Below are 17,274 nucleotides of genomic sequence, written 5' to 3' on the forward strand. Positions count from 1 at the left end.
CTCACCGTTTTAACTTGCACGTAGTTTTGCACCGTGTGCCTTTAATCCAATCTCCTAGTAATTCCAGAGGACGCAATAAAAGAAAGGACTTGCTGTGTTGGGGCTCCCCCTTGGATGTCACTTTGCCTGGATGCCACTAAACTGCTTTCTGTAGTGCTCTGACAGCAGGTGAATGTTTCACTGTGAACAAACAGAGGTGGAGTTAAACCAGAAGGACAGGTCTAGTGATACTGGGAGGGGACACCTGCAGGACAGCTCCAACCCTGTACGCTGTGACTAGACAGGAGAGAATGTATGTGTGCATACCGCTGTTTATTTTCCACTTTGCTGTGTATTAAACCAATAGCAAGTCCCAGGTTTACAAAGATACATAACCTAATATATTAAGAATCCCATGCATTTTGCTAATGACATGGCAAGCTTGCATGACAATGATGATGGCGATTAGCTGTCGCAATGTAATAACCAGCTTTATAATTTTCCACGTTTTACACTTTCATGCAGTATCTTTATTTTTATTTCTTTGTTGACCGTAGATTTGGCTGTAAAAGAATAATTCCAGAATAATTCCAGTCAAAACTTTCTTTATAGTCTTAGATAAGCTGGACATACACTGTAATGCCGCGTACACACAATCAAAGTTTCCGGCCAACTTAGTCCAGCAAACAATCCGCCAGACTTTGTAATGAACGGACTTGGCCACACACGGACACTCCGAAAGTCCGACAATTTCTAACGTGATGACGTACAGCACGTACGACGGGACTAGAAAAAGGAAGTTCAATAGCCAGTAGCCCATAGCTTCCTTCTCGTACTTGCTTCAGAGCATGCATCATTCTAGTCCGCTGGACTAGCACACTGACAAATGGATTGTCCGCTGAAAGCGGACAAATTTTGAGTCAAAACTACTTTCTAAGTCCGCTGGACTTTACGATGAAAAAGTCAGCTGGAGCCCACACATGATCAAATTGTCCAGCGTAATGCGGTCCGGCGGATTAAGTCCGCCAGGCAATTAGATCGTGTGTATGCGGCATTAAACTTCTCTCTAGATGAACGTGAAATCTCTATTGATTCCCCGTCCACACTATACAACATGGATGGAGGAATCTCAATTGTATTCTGACATTTTGCACCCGTGACTGATTATATACAGCCATTAGAAATCATGGTGCCCTATACTGTCTGACATACCTTGGATAGGGATGAGTCAGGCAAAGTAATTCTTCATGCCGTGGCTCCTGACAAGTAAATCGATTGTAAACCAAAATGTAAAAATAAAAATAATTAACATGTCATATAAACTAAACAAAAAGTGTGTAAACTCCTGAGCTCCCTTTGCGTATAAGTTAAATCAATACTTATAAATAATACAGTGGTAAATGACCAAACCAAAAACAGAAGCGTGAATGGTTGCTGTCCCCTGAAGTCACGTGAAGTCTGTCCCATGAAGTCCCCTGAAGAAGTCATGTGGGCATGACGTAACACGTAGAGGGTCTCCAAGGCTTCACTTCCGAGTCGCGGATCGGAAGTGACATAAGAGGGTGCGTTTCAGGGTTCTTTTGTATAACACATTGGTGGTTTTAAAGTTTTTTTATATGTAAGTACAATTTTAACTTTAATAAAAGTCTATATATTTAAATATTACACTATGGAAGGCATTCTCCATATGTTTGTTTCCTGACATGTTTGTGAGTATACAAGGTATTCGGAGCCTTAACGAGACCAGAACCCCAGCATATCAGAAACACTTATGAAGACATCTGGAGGACCCTAATGCCGCATACATACGATCGGATTTCCGGCCAGAAAAAGACAGATGAGAGCTTTTCATCGGAAAATGCGACCGTGTGTATGCTCCATCGGAATTTAGCTGTCCGAATTTTGCCAAAAATTGATAGCATGTTATCAATTTTCCAGACGGAAAAACTTTCTATCGGTAATTCCAATCGTGTGTATGCAATTCCGACACGCCAAAAATCACGCATGCTCAGATTCAACTACGAGACAGAAGCTATTGGCTACTGGCTATTGAACTTCCCTTTTCTAGTCACGTCGTACGTGTTGTACGTCACCGCGTTATAAATGATCGGAATTTGATGTGACCGTGTGTAGGCAAGACAGCTTGAGCCGAATTCCGTCGGGAAAACCATCAGAGTTTTTTCTGACGAGAATTCCGTTCGTGTGTACGTGGCATAAGTGAAACAGAGACCTGATAACCAACTGGTTAATATTAATTTGGTGCATAGATTTATACATGAAGGTGAGAGTTCTGTGAGCATTGAGGTGACACCTGTGGAGTGGTTAATAAGCACTTTAATTTCACCAGTAGGTGTGGGACTGTGTTAGCACTGTTGATTCACAGTTTCATTGAAGAATTAGGCCTCTTACACATAATACTACTTTAGACGCTTTTTTTTGTATGTATTTGTACGTATTTACATGCATTTTCGCATATATGCATTTGTGCAATTACGCGCGCATGCGTGCAAATGCACAAACACTTATTCTCGCGTTCTCATTCTGCACCATATGTAAACAACCATTTGCGCACATTTGTGCACATTTGCATGCATGAGGTGTAAGTTACTGACCAAAAAAGCTGATTTTTTCTTTTTTTTTTACTGAAGAATGCACAGCACTTGGTTATGCGCCTGTGGTCATAGGGCACGTTACAAATAATGGGCTGTATCTCAACTCAGTAAAAAAAAAAAAAAAGCTGTACTGAGCTTTTTCAAGCTGCAGTGTGCAAGAGGTCTTAGGCCGCGTACACACGAGCGGACTGTATGGCCTACTTAGTCCGTCATACAATCCGACGGACAGTCCGTCATACTTTCGAATGAATGGACTTGACCACACACGGATGCACAAACAGTCCGTCGAAAGCTTGCGCGATGACGTGTACAGCACGTACGACGGGACTAGAAATAGGAAGTCCAATACACAGCAATGCACCCTTCCGCCGTGTAAATCCTTTCTGAGCATGCGCCATTCTTAGTCCGTCGAACTAGCCTACTGACGAGCGGATTGTCCGCTGAAACCAAAGTATGATGGACAGAATTACGGAAAATCCGAAATACTTAGTACGCCAGACTGCACGCTGAAAAAGTCCGCTGAAGCCCACACACGAGCGGACTGTCCGCTGAAATGTGTTTCGACGGACTAAGTAGGCCATACAGTCCGCCCGTGTGTACGCGGCCTTACTGGCACTTTATTGTAGCAATTCTGCACATCGATGAGCACGGATTTTTTATTGTAAATAAGACTTTGTTCGCGGGACACTTTTGTAGTGTCATCTATTATATGTACATATTATTTTTATTTTGTTATTATATGAGAAGTTGTGCAACATAAATGTAAAAAATTTGTAAATAGTCCCAGGCCTCTGCTGCTGAACTGATGGGGCCAAAGGAACTTTTTTATTTACTTGCTGGGAGCTACAGCCCATGAGATTATTGTGCATGCACCCAAAGGCATTTAAAGTGATATTCATTTTTTTTATGATTACTAAAATAATATTGCACAGAGCATCCCCTCACCTCCTTTTCTGAGGTCCCCCACTGACGCTGTCCACTGCTATGGGGACACCCATATGAGCATGCTCCTAAGCTGGGCTGTGTTTGTCCATAGATACACAGGGACATGTCCCGAAAGCCCAACCCCCCCACAGTTAGTAACACACACCTAGGAACACTTAACCCCTACACTGCCACCCACTGGTTAACCCCTTCACTGCCAGTGTCATTTACACAGGAATCACTGCATTTATATAGCAGTGATTATTGTATAAATGACAATGGTCCCAAAAATGTGTCAAAAATGTCCGATGTGTCCGCCACAATGTCGCAGTTACAATAAAAATTGCTGATCGCCGCCATTACTAGTAAAAAAATAAATAAAAAATGATTAATAAAAATGCCATAAAACTATCCCTATTTTGTAAACGCTATAACTTTTGCGCAAACCAATCAATAATCACTTATTGTGATTTTTTTTACCAAAAATATGTAGAAGAATACGTATCGGCCTAAACTAAGGGAAAAAAATGTTTTTTTATATATTTTTGGGGGATATTTATTATAACAAAAAGTAAAAAATAATGCGTTTTTTTCAAAATTGTTGTTCTATTTTTGTTTATAGCGCAAAAAATAAAAACCGCAGAGGTGATCAAATACCACCAAAATAAAGCTCTATTTGTGGGAAAAAAAGGACGTCAATTTTGTTTGCGAGCCACGTCGCACGACCGCGCAATTGTCAGTTAAAGCGACGCAGTGCCGAATTGCAAAAAGTGGTCTGGTCTTTGACCAGCAAAATGGTCCAGTCTGTAAGTGGTTAAGGTACTGACATCATGTGCTTCTGGGTTCCGGTCCAGAAGATCTTTCTGTCTGCTTGGTCGTGGTCCTCCTGACCAGCCCCCATGGCTTTGAGAAAGCTCATGCGTGCAAAACATGTAAGCTGTAAGTCAGCATGGCAACCCCCTCTAGCACAAAGCTTTTCATGTAAGAATCAGCTGCACAGGTCGGCGGCGTCACGTGTTGGGCTCCAGCGTTGCGCTCTGAGCCTCCCTTCACGCTGGGCTAGCGTCATCTTGTGTCCCCAAGCTGGACTCCATTTCCCAGCATGCATCACATCGCTCATTCAGAGCCCAAACCATCGGATTGGCATGCATCCATGAGCAGAACACCCCCACAGGCTATAGAGCAGCAGCGATCCGTCTCCTTCCTCTCTCCACTGACAGTGAGTGACTCTAGAAACATCACTCCTCTTATCTGCATTTTGTGAGTTTCTTTTCCATCAAGCCCCGCCAAACACCCCCCCCCCCCCTTGTATCCTTGTTTTGGCGGGTTATCTGTTGTTTTAACTTATTTGGAATTGCGCAGTGTCACATTGGGTGTATTGAATTCTTTGGCTTCTCAGAAGGAACCTGGAGACTCAGTTGAAAGACACCAAGGGAATCTACACTCATACGGTATTGCCGGACCAGCTGCGAGATACTGGTACATTATGATGGCTCTCTAAATTTATCTACATCTTTCAGTTACATTCAAGTCTGTGGCAGAGACTTTGCTTTACTTAAACACTCTGGCTGCTAGGCCTAGTGAGAGGAGGTCTATCCGGTAGCTGTGAGAATCTAGTTGTGAGCGGTAATTCTCTGGATTTCTATAGTGAGAGACTTCCTATCTTTTGCAGTTCCAAGAGTACCTGAACTTCCTACCCAACCCTCTAACCTTCATTGAGAGACTGTTTTGTCTACGTGTTGTCAAATAAATATCCCAAAAGTGGATCCAGTGTCAGTTTCTGCAATTCTTTGGGCCATCTACCTCGGGAAACCCCTAGGCGCACACGTGGTCAAGAAGGTAACGGTAAGCCCAATTAAACCAGCGACTCCATCGGGAGTCAGTGCTACAGATGTAACATACAAGCTGATGAATAAGGAAACTCCTCATAGCATGTTGCATGTCCACATATTTTATCATTTTAGTATTGCTGTTATTATTTTTATATATGGATGATGGAGAAAACAAATATGTCATTGACGTGAACATGGATGTCAGGTGGTATTGGATTTAATGTGAGGTTTTGTTTTCTCATTGCATACCCAAGAACTGAGTCCCTGTGCAAATGTCTTAAACTGTATCCTCATCTACACTCAGAGTCTGTTACTGGTCATTTGAACACAATTCAAGTTTACATTTTCTGTAATGTACAATAAAGGAATACAAACTGGGAGTGAATAGAGCTGGGAACTCAAGTGCAGACACTCACTGCCAAGTCCTTGAGTGCAATAAGAGCAAGCAAATCAATGTTCAGGTATTTATCCAAAGCAGACATATTAGCTCTGGATGAACTCTAAGTATATCTAAACCCAGGAACAAAAATATAACATACTGCAGTTCACCAGTCATTAGATGTGGTGTGGTGCTTTGTTTTCTTATATCACTCTTTTTGTCTCTTCTTTTCACCTGTGATCCTGTCCCTAACACTCTTCTGTGACTCTGCAAGACGCATTTTGCACAGACATGGCAGCCTATTCATTTGAATAGGCTGTACCAGTGCTGTTCCTACTGAAATGGTATGGAAAAGATCCCTGCTCCATTTTTATTTTTTTATTTTTTGCAAACCACAAGTGAAGTATAGTTCCAAGTGCCAAGGGTGACAATGTTCACCACTTGCCATGCTGTATCTATGGAATAGCAGCATTGTCACACATTTATTTTCACCTTTTTTTCAACTCGGTTCTGCTAATCTCATCCAGCCCTTTTCAACCACTTCCCACATACACGCACTTACTTCAATGGAGACTGCACAGTTATTGCTCTGGACCAGCTTCCAGATAATGAAAGTGGTGGATGAAGTCTATGCAATATGTGTCAACACAGCCTTCATTGGGGGCACATGTGAAAGGGTGACAACACAGGAGCTAAGTTGGAAGACAGTTTTCAGCTCATAGCAGTAAATGCAAGGACTTTCATGGTGGATCATCTGGTATTATGTTAAAGCCCAGCTCTGGGCACAAAAAAATAATAATCCTGCAGTGCAGCCTCCCCACAATGAAAGGCTTAAATACTCTTTAACCACTTTCCTTTAAAATTTTCTGAATACCTGGGAGAGGGAAAGATCTGCAATCATGTAACCACTGTGACTGATTGTTAGTGGGGACAAAGAGCTGTCTTTGAAAGCTCAGTCTCTGTGCTGGGAGTGTGCAGTGAGCATGCTCTCAGCACAGAAACATATGTGTGGAGTGTATGTTAAATCCCACTCTTTTTCTGCCACACACATGTCACGCAGGCAGCATCAAGTTAAAGTATAACTAAAGGTAAGCAGTTTTTTTTTCGTTTTGGATAGAGTTGTTAATAAAAAAAAAAAATACTTAAGACCCTTTTCACATCGAGCCGCCATCGGCGTCACCAGTAAAGCGGCGCCATTTTTAGCGTTGCTTTTCTGTCATTTTAGCAGTGCTATTCGCCTGTTAGAAGAGCGGTTTTAGCCCCCCGCTAGCGGCAGAAAAGGGGTTAAATCCGCCCTGGCATTTTGCCGGCAATATATCAGCGCTGCCCCATTGATTTCAATGGGGAGGAGCAGTGAGTTCATCGCACCAGAGAAGCTGCTGGCAGGACTTTTTCTGATGGCCTGCCAGCGCACCGCTCCAGTGTGAAAGCCCGAGGGCTTTCACACTGGAGTGAATGGACCAGCTGTTTTATGGCTTTTTTGCAGGCGCTAATTTTAACGCTATAGCACCTGCAAAACACCCCAGTGTGAAAGGGGTCTTATAATCACGTTAAGCACCACTTGTCCTGTTTGGCCGTGGCTTACAACACCAAGTTATCTTGTTACCCGGCCCCTTTTATATCTGTGCCCTAAGAAACTCATTATTTCTTAGACTATCTCACTGAGTGCAGGACTATATGCATATATATCATCAATAAGTGTACCAAGGGCCCCAACGTAACCAGCAGAAGACTAACTTTAAGGACTGTACTCAGTTTACTCAATGTTGAGGGTAGTTGTCAGCATTCATTTTGAAGAACATTTTTAAATTTAGTTTTAGTCATAGTCTTTTAAATAAAATGCAATTTTTTTTTATTTTATGTATTTTAGTCATCTTTATTGTTTTAGTTTCAGTCATATTTCAGTTGACTAAAATCTCCAGTGCATTTTAGTCGACTAAAATCGAATTAGTTTAGTTCAATTCTAATGCATTATTCAAGAATTTCTGTACAATTGCCAAACTCATTATATACCCTTGGAGTAAAAATCAAATAACATGTTATTTATCCTATTAACCTCCCTGACGGTATTCTCGAGTGTGGCTCGGGGTGGATTTTCATTACCAAAAACGGTAACCCCCGACCCACATTCGGGGTTGCATTGCAGGATCTAGGTACAACTTACCTTGTCCTCAGGGTCCTGAGTTGTCTCCCCGCAGTGTGTGGCGGCTGCGTCTCCGCTCGATTCATCACAGAGCTGTACACACTATACAAACTATATATACAGTATACTGTAATCTTGCAGATTACATTAATGTATGAAATAATTTCACATCCCTTTTGTCCCTAGTGGTTTCTCTAGTGCCATGCATGCAGTTTTATATTATAAATACTGTTCTTTCTGCCTGTAAATTCGTCATCAAACGCTGAAAGTAATGATAGCGACAATTCTGCAAGTCAGCAAATTTCAGTGCTTTTGATCTGATTACATTATTGAATAATTTTTATTATTATTTGTTATAATTATTTATAGTTATTTATGATATTATAATTTATAATTTTGTGTTTCAAACTTTATCATACCTGGGATGTCTACTAGACTCTTGTTTGGACAGATTTAAGTGTGTTATTCCTAAAAATTACAGGCCTACAATATTAAACACCAAATTTCTATGCAAAAAAATTGTACCACTTTGAGCATCAAATATCTGAAATAATCATACCACCAGGGAGGTTAACGTTTGAACAGACACATATTTAGCTGCTGTGATAGTTTCATAAATAGACAAAATATTGCTTTTTGAACATCAGAAGTGCAACTTTAACCCCTTCATGCCGACCTAACACAAATTTTCAGCCTTCGGCTTCAAAGGGTGTACCATTTTTTAGAGCCAATGGTTGACTTTCTTCTTATAACAACTGATGCGGCTAATCAGTCGCTTGGCTGTTATTACAAGCAGCGGGAGGGGACATCCTCCCCTCACACGGCTCTCCTGGGCTCTGCCGTCCCATCGGGAGGCCTAAGTGACCAGCCGGCAAGTCCTGCGGCTGGCCAGAGACCTAAACAAAGTAAATCGCTTTGATCTGGTCTCGGATCTAGTAACCCAGAAGCAGTGTCATTATATCACTTCTGGTTTACTAAAGCCTTAAAGGCGCCAAATTTTAAAATATGACAGTATTCAAAATAGCCAAATTTGGCATTTAAGTGCAGGATTTGGGGTCTTATAGACCACAGATCCCTCAATAAAGAGTACCTGTTATCACTGCCTATTACTGTCACAAGCGATGTTTACATTCCTTGTGACAGCAATAAAAGTGATCTTTTTTTTTTTTGAACGGGACAGTGTAAAAAAAAAAAATAATAATTGAAAGTGCCCCATTCCTCTGTACCCAAAACGCAAAAAGTATACGCATACCTAAGTCGTACCCTCAAATGTAAACAGTGTTCAAAGGACACATGTGAGGTATCTCCGCAATTGTCAGAGCGAGAGCAATAATTCTAGCACTGAGCCTCCTCTGTAACTCTAAACTAGTAACCTGTAGAAATGTTGAAAGTGTTGCCTATGGAGATTTTTAAGTACCATTGTTTGTCACCATTCCACGAGTGTGCACAATTTTAAATCATGACATGTTAGGTTTCTATTTACTCAGCGTAACATCATCTTTTACATTATACAAAAACATTTGACTAACTTTACTGTTTTTCTTTTTTTTTTTTTTATTCATGAAAGTGTATTTCTTACAAAAAAAATTGCATTTGAAAAGACTGCTGCCCAAATACAGTGTGACATAAAATATTGAAAGAATCACCATTTTATTTTCTAGGGTCTCTGTTAAAAATATAAATAATATATTTAACGTTATAATATATTTATAACTTTCTAGCAAAAAATACAGATTTTAACTGATTTTAAGCAGCGAGTGTTAAAATATAAAAAAAAAAACCTAAAAAAACTGTAAACTCTATTGGCTGTAATGCCATTGCACATATTACCTGAATATATTACTCATTGCGTGAGGAGGGATACAGTTTATGCTGACTGAGAAAATTAATATATTCAACTGTTTATCATAGTCTTAGGTCTAATTTCAGGGTGACCCTAAGGTGTTGAGAAATTGTAATTCTAGATCCACCAAATAAGTGTAACTAGAGGTGAAAGTGGGGCTGAGGCCTTGAGCAAAATCGAGGTAAGAGCAGAAAACGTGATACAAACAGTGTCTCTTGTTAGGGGTAGCGCTACACATAGCTGAGGGTCAATTGTTGCTGGAAGGGATCAATTGTTGAGGGAGGGGTCTACTGTTGCTGGCTGCTGGAGGTTCTGGAGGTCTATCGTTCCATGGGGATCTATTGTTGCCGCGGGTCTGTTGTTCCAGGGGAGATCTATTGTTGGGTGGGGGGGGGGGGGTCTATAGTTGCTGGCTGCAGGAGATCTATTATACTGCTTTTCTTGTTATCAACAATATATTCTATACAAATTACTTAGCACCACAACATGATACTTGATTCTGTACTCTCTAAAAGGGACAAAGGTAGCTAGGGGCAGAGGCAAGGGGTGACTTGGAAGGGAAACACAACACAGAAAAATAAATGAAAGTCAGACAGTACAGAATCTATCCCCTCTAGCATGGTGCCATAGCCAATCTGTCATCATAGTGATTGTATACCATCCCCTTTTTATTTTCTTTAAAATACCAAACATGTCATACTTACCTGCTCTTTGTGGTTTTGCACAGCATGGTCCTGAAACCTCCTTTTCTTGGGTCCCCCAACCGTCGATTCTGGCTCCTCTGTCACGTACCTTAACCACTTTCAGACCGGACCATTTTGCTGGTAAATGACCAGAGGTCTTTTTACAATTTGGCACTGCGCTGCTTTAACTGGTAATTGCGCGGTCATGCAATGTTGTACCCAAACAAAATTTGCGTCCTTTTCTTCCCACAAATAGAGCTTTCTTTTGATGGTATTTGATTGCCTCTGCGATTTTTATTTTTTGCGATATAAATGGAAAAAGACCGCAAATTTTGAAAAAAAATGATATTTTCTACTTTTTGTTATTAGAAAAATCCAATAAACTCAATTTTAGTCATACATTTAGGCCAAAATGTATTCAGCCACATGTCTTTGGTAAAAAAAAAGTCAATAACTGTATATTTATTGGTTTGCGCAAAAGTTGTCACATCTACAAACTAAGGTACGTTTTCTGGAATTTACGCAGCTTTTAGTTTACGACTGACTATCTCATTTCTTGAGGTGCTAAAATGGCAGGGCAGTACAACCCCCCCCCCCCAAATGACCCCATTTTGGAAAGTAGACCCCCTAAGGAAATTGATAAGTGGCATGTTGAGCCCATTGAATATTTTATTTTTTTGCCTCAAGCGATTGAATAATGACAAAAAAAAATTTTTTTTTTTTTTTTACACAAAGTTGTCACCAAATGATATATTGCTCACACATGCTATGGGCATATGTGAAATGACACCCCAAAATAAATTCTGCTGCTTCTCCTGAGTACGGGGATACCACATATGTGGGACTTTTTGGGAGCCTAGCCGCGTACGGGGCCCCGAAATCCAAGAACCGCCTTCAGGTTTTCTAAGGGCGTAAATATTTGACTTCACTCCTCACTACCTATTACAGTTTTGAAGGCCATAAAATGCCAAGATGGCACAAAACCCCCACAAATGACCCCATTTTAGAAAGTAGACACCCCAAGCTATTTGCTGAGAGGCATGTTGAGTCCATGGAATATTTTATATTTTGCCACAAGTTGCGGGAAAATTACAAACTTTTTTTTTTATTTATTTTTTTCACAAAGTTGTCACTAAATGATATATTGCTCACGCATGCCATGGGCATATGTGAAATGACACCCCAAAATAAATTCTGCTGCTTCTCCTGAGTACGGGGATACCACATATGTGGGACTTTTTGGGAGCCTAGCCGCGTACGGGGCCCCGAAAACCAAGCACCGCCTTCAGGCTTTCTAAGGGCGTTACAGTTTTGAAGGCCATAAAATGCCAAGATGGCACAAACCCCCCCAAATGACCCCATTTTGGAAAGTAGACACCCCTAAATTTAGGGGTACACTAGTGAGACTAGGTAATAAATGGTGGGTGCCCTGAAACTATAAAAAAATAACTAACCAACCAGCGTCACCTGTAACCGTTATATGGTGATCACTGGTGAAAGGGTTAACTAGGGGGCAATCAGGGGGCTTTATGCGGTAGTATATGGGGGTCCCTGGCGCTATAAAAAGCTGCGGCGAACCTAAATACCTACCTGCCTAACTAGCGTCACCTGTGACACTAATACAGCGATCAGAAAAACGATCGCTTAGTAGGCTGGGTTCACACTGGAGCGATGCGGGAACGCCACGAATCCGCGGCGGGTTCCCGCATCGCATGCCTCCCGGCGGCAGTTCACACTGCTCTATGCGAACTGCTGGGAGTGTCAGTGAAATGTTAATGACACCCCCAGATCAGTTCGCATATCGCAGTGCGATCTGCAAACTCGGATCGCATGGTGTGAACACCCATGCGATCCGATTCTGCTGCGGACCAAAAAAAGGGTCCCGTGCGAGTTTGCGGCGGGTGCGGCGGGTGCGACACGAATTCAGCCATACTATCTGTATGGCTGAACTCGAATCGCACAGAGATCGGATGTGATTTGCACTGCAGTGCGGTGCGAATCACATCCGTTCTCAAACCGCTGCAATGTGAACCCAGCCTTAGTGACACTGGCGACGGGGGGTGATCACGGGGTTAAACCTTTATTGGGGGGGTTAGGGGGGTACCTTAGAACTAAAGGGGGCTAACCCTAACTGCCCTAACAGTTATTACAGTCACAAATGACACCCGCCGGGGGATCAGGGGGTTAAACCTTTATTAGGTAATAAATGGCGGGTGCCCTGAAACTATAAAAAAATAACTAACCAACCAGCGTCACCTGTAACAGTTATATGGTGATCACTGGTGAAAGGGTTAACTAGGGGGCAATCAGGGGTAGTAGTATATGGGGGTCCCTGGCGCTATAAAAAGTTGCGGCGAACCTAAATACCTACCTGCCTAACTAGCGTCACCTGTGACACTAATACAGTGATCAGAAAAATGATCGCTTATTAGGCTGGGTTCACACTGGAGCGATGCGGGAACGCCACGAATCCGCGGCGGGTTCCCGCATCGCATGCCTCCCGGCGGCAGTTCACACTGCCCTATGCGAACTGCTGGGAGTGTCAGTAAAATGTTAATGACACCCCCAGATCAGTTCGCATATCGCAGTGCGATCTGCAAACTCGGATCGCATGGTGTGAACACCCATGCGATCCGATTCTGCTGCGGACCAAAAAAAGGGTCCCGTGCGAATTTGCGGCGGGTGCGGCGCGAATTCAGCCATACTATCTGTATGGCTGAACTCGAATCGCACAGAGATCGGATGTGATTTGCACTGCAGTGCGGTGCGAATCACATCCGTTCTCATAAACCGCTGCAATGTGAACCCAGCCTTAGTGACACTGGCGACGGGGGGTGATCACGGGGTTAAACCTTTATTGGGGGGGTTAGGGGGGCACATTAGAACTAAAGGGGGCTAACCCTAACTGCCCTAACAGTTATTACAGTCACAAATGACACCAATGCAAAAAAAAAAAAAAAAAAAAAATGCATTGGTGTCACTGTGACTGGGGGGCAGGGGTAATTGGGGGGGTAAAGGGGGTAAAGGGGGGTGTGAGTGTGCCTGGCATGTTCTACTGTATGTGTGGTGTGTTGGTGCAACTCACCGATGCTCTCTCCTCGGTGCCGGAACGAAAAATACCGACACGGAGGAGAGAATACATCACTTCCTCTCCTGTGTTTACATTACAGGAGAGGAAGTGATGTCACGGAGGATTTTCATTCGTCGGGAGCGATCGCGAGGGGGTGGCCATGAATGAATGGCCGTCCCCTCGTCCGGGATCGCTCCCGAACGAATGCCGACCGCCGCAGGCACCGGGGGGGGGCCCGATCGGGCCCCCCACCCGCGGGAAGGCAGGGACTTATATATACGCCCTTATGCCTGCCCGTGCCATTCTGCCGACGTATATCGTCGTGCGGCGGTCGGCAAGTGGTTAAGGCAGAGCCCAGAGTGCAGGGAGCGGCCTCTCGTAAACCTCTGATTTGGGAGGCCCTGATAGAGATGACAGGGGCTCGGGAGCACAAAGGAGCACAAGCGCCTGACTGGATGGCCGGTGTAACAGGCAGGAGACCGTTGGTAGTTGGGAGGTGTCCTGTAGTCCAGCCGAAGGATGCAGATGATAGCAGGACGCAGCAGGCAGTTCCAACCGGAAGCAACGGACAGCAGGGATGTGCCTTGTAGCCCAGTGGCGGGATGCAGATCGTGGGCAGAATGCAGCTGACAACAGGGAAGAGTTCTGTAGTCCGCAGCGGGATGCAGGTGACAGCAGGATACAGCGGACAACGGGAAGGAGTCCTGTAGTCCAGTAGCAGGATGCAGATGATAGCAGAACACAGCAGAAGGCACCAGCCGGATAAGGTGGAGAACAGGGAGGTGTTCTGTAGTCCAGGGAGGTAACTGGCAGGTAGCAGAGTAGTTAAACAGTCCAGGTCAAACACAGGCGAGCAGATCAGGTACCAAAACGAAGTCCAAGAGAATAGTCAGGTTCAGAAGCCAAGGTCGGGGGCAGGCAGCAAGCAGAGAAGTCAGAAACAGGCCAAGTTCAATACGGATCAGGTAGATTCAGATACAGGGTAGCAGAGTACACAGGAACGCTGTTGATCGGGCAGCAAGACAGCAAGGCAAAGGTCCCCTTTAAATAGCGTCATTGGCGCCAATTGCCGTCAAAATGGCCGCGCACCGCCAATTGCATTATTGCTTTTCCTGCGCACAGGTATTCTTCTGACCCTCACACCACTCGGATGTTTGTGGGAAAGGTTTTCCTGACATCCTCCCCACTGCTGAGTGCGCTCTATAGCAAGTCGCTTGCTGCAGAAACCACTTTGCATTCATTGAGAAAATGCAAAGCAGTCTTTAAACGGTGCCTGTCCTGAGGGGCCGACCTCCTGTGTTCCCAATACAGCTGCTTGGCATAGGACCTGGAAGCTAGTGGAGATCACTATACAGTTGGACCAAGGTAACTATGTAAAAAATGCCATACTTGGAACTTTCCTTGAAGCTGGCCTACATGGTTAGATGTTTGCTTGAACGTACAGTATTCTGAAAAAAATCATACATTCTTTCTTGCCATCATTGAGTCTACTAATTTAATTTGAACACTCTTAAAAGGTAAGTTCATCTTTTCACAAAAAACTAAAAGGTGAACCAACTCCAAATATCCTCTCTGGACCCCATTGCACATAGATGCTGTGATGCCCCATGCTCCTGGTGTAGCAGTGCGTGAACTGCAATACACAGCCCTGGAGAGAATATACATGTGACTGTGCTGATCAATGACAACATTTTATTCCTTCTGGAACACCCTACCGGAAGAAGAAGCCTCGGATTAGTCAGCATGGTCATGTGGTTGCACTGACCAATGAGCACTTTGCAATGCGAGCATTATGAAAGATACTCACTCCAGGGCTGTCTATTGCAGTATGCAGTATATGGGCCTCTGCACAGGCAGCACAGGGTACCATGGGTCTGGAGGGGTGGCCAGGATATTTAGAGTTTGTTTACCTTTTCATTTTTTATGAAAAAGTGACCCTACCCTTTAAAATTTTGTCCAGACTTGCAACTGGAATGGGATCCCAGAGGTACAGGCATACCCCATTTTTAAGTACGCAATGAGGTTTATTTACTAAAGCTGTAAAGTGCAAAATCAGGCTCACTTCTGCATAGAAACCAATAAGCTTCCAGGTTTTATTACCAAAACTTAATTAACCACTTGCTTACTGGGCACTTAAACCCCCCTCCTATCCAGACCAATTTTCAGCTTTCAGCGCTGATGCACTTTGAATGACAATTGCGCGGTGATACAACACTGTACCCAAATAAAATTTTTACCATTTTTTTCCGCAAATAGAGCTTTCTTTTGGTGGCATTTGATCACCTGTGCGATTTGTATTTTTTGTAAAAAAAAATTTAAAATTAACGATTTTTTTTTTTTTTTTCAAATTTAAAAAAAATGTTGTTATAAAATTTTAAAACGGGTAATTTTTGTCCGTCATTGATGTACGCTGATGAGGCAGCAGTGATGGGCACCGATAGGTGGCAGTGATGGGCACTGATGGGTGGCAGTGATAGGCACTGATCGGTTACACTGATAGGTAGCACTTCTAGGTGGCACTGATTGGCACCACTGGTGGGCGTTGATAGGTGGCACTCTTGGGCATTGATAGGTGGCACTTGTGGGCACTTTCAGGTGGCAATTATGAGGCATAATTGCCTCTTCCGTGTCGGGACCGATATCCCTTTAAGATTACTTTTTTTTTCTCCTCTGCTGTCAGCATGAGGAGAAAAAAAAAAAGCGTTCACCGAGCTTTTGTTTTGATCATGTGATCAGTTGTCATTGGCTGACAGCTGATCACATGGTAAGGGGCCGTCGATCGGCCATAGCACGGATGTCAAGTGGTTAAACAAGCTGGGGTTAGAAGCTTACTGGTTTCTATGCATGTTGCACTTTCCAGCTTTAGTAAATAAACCCCATTGTGTACTTAAAAGAGGGGTATGCCTGTATTAAATAAGCTTTTATTACAATTGTAGCGCTGGCATATTTGCCTACTAATGCAATGTTAATGTGAATACAATGTAAGCCTATGGACAGTGTTATTCTTTAGAATTTGGTGCCTTCTAGCGGCCAATAACAGGAAATGGACTTAAATGATTTTCCTTTTCCAAGCACTAGAAAGATAACAGGAACTGACTGTTAGAAGGGAACCACCATCGCATCTGTGCGCACGCAGGAGAGACAGATGCGGTGTATGTGAGAGAGGGGAGGGGCCTGACAGCGGCGCTCTCACGAGTGGATGGAGGAGGTCCTGCTGATCCAGCTGGAGCCGAGCGCAGTGAGAGAGCGCTTCGCTCTGTAATGAAATCAGCCCGGCCCCGCTGAACGTGCTCCCCCCGCCCGTCCGCATGTGGTATATGAACCGGGAATAACGGAGAAAGCGTGCCAGCGAGACCCGGAAATGCCTTCTGTCACCGGCTGGTGACGAGGAATTCACCGGACCCCCCCCCCCCCCTTCTGCTCTCCTAGGAGGTGATCACCCTGTATGTGACGGAAATTAAGGAGCCTGAAGAGGAAGGAAAGGAGCTAAAGACAGGCAAAGACAGGTCAGATTGTGCCTTTTTTTTCCTTTCATCATGAATTTGTGTGCTAATGGACTATTAACCACTTCAGCCCCGGACCAATAAACACCTTAAGGACCAGAGGTCTTTTTCCAATTTCGCACTGCGCTGCTTTAACTGGTAATTGCGCGGTCATGCAATATTGCACCCAAACGAAATTTGCGTCCTTTTCTTCCCACAAATAGAGCTTTCTTTTGATGGTATTTGATTGCCTCTGCGATTTTTATTTTTTGCGATATAAATGGAAAAAGAGCAAAAATTTTGAAAAAAAAAGATATTTTCTTCTTT

The 17,274-nt window shown here is 43.5% G+C and overlaps 1 protein-coding gene and 1 long non-coding RNA gene across 2 annotated transcripts in view; one reads left to right on the top strand and one right to left on the bottom strand.

The window, feature by feature from the left end:
• The window catches only part of EPS8L2 (EPS8 signaling adaptor L2), a 272,423-nt gene extending 272,249 nt beyond the window's left edge, over positions 1-174 (bottom strand). The window contains exon 1 of the mRNA XM_077458781.1: positions 6-174. The gene's annotated coding sequence lies outside the window, so the exon portion shown is untranslated. The remainder of the gene's footprint in view (positions 1-5) is intronic.
• A 4,532-nt stretch (positions 175-4,706) lies between these two features.
• Positions 4,707-17,274, top strand: part of LOC143942197 (uncharacterized) — a 29,833-nt gene continuing 17,265 nt past the window's right edge. The window contains exon 1 of the long non-coding RNA XR_013264730.1: positions 4,707-5,360. This is a non-coding gene — a long non-coding RNA (uncharacterized LOC143942197). The remainder of the gene's footprint in view (positions 5,361-17,274) is intronic.

Source organism: Lithobates pipiens, unplaced genomic scaffold (assembly GCF_037356315.1).
Source record: "Lithobates pipiens isolate NorthernLeopardFrog02 unplaced genomic scaffold, aLitPip1_a1.2 Scaffold_10, whole genome shotgun sequence".
NCBI classification, from domain to species: domain Eukaryota; kingdom Metazoa; phylum Chordata; class Amphibia; order Anura; family Ranidae; genus Lithobates; species Lithobates pipiens.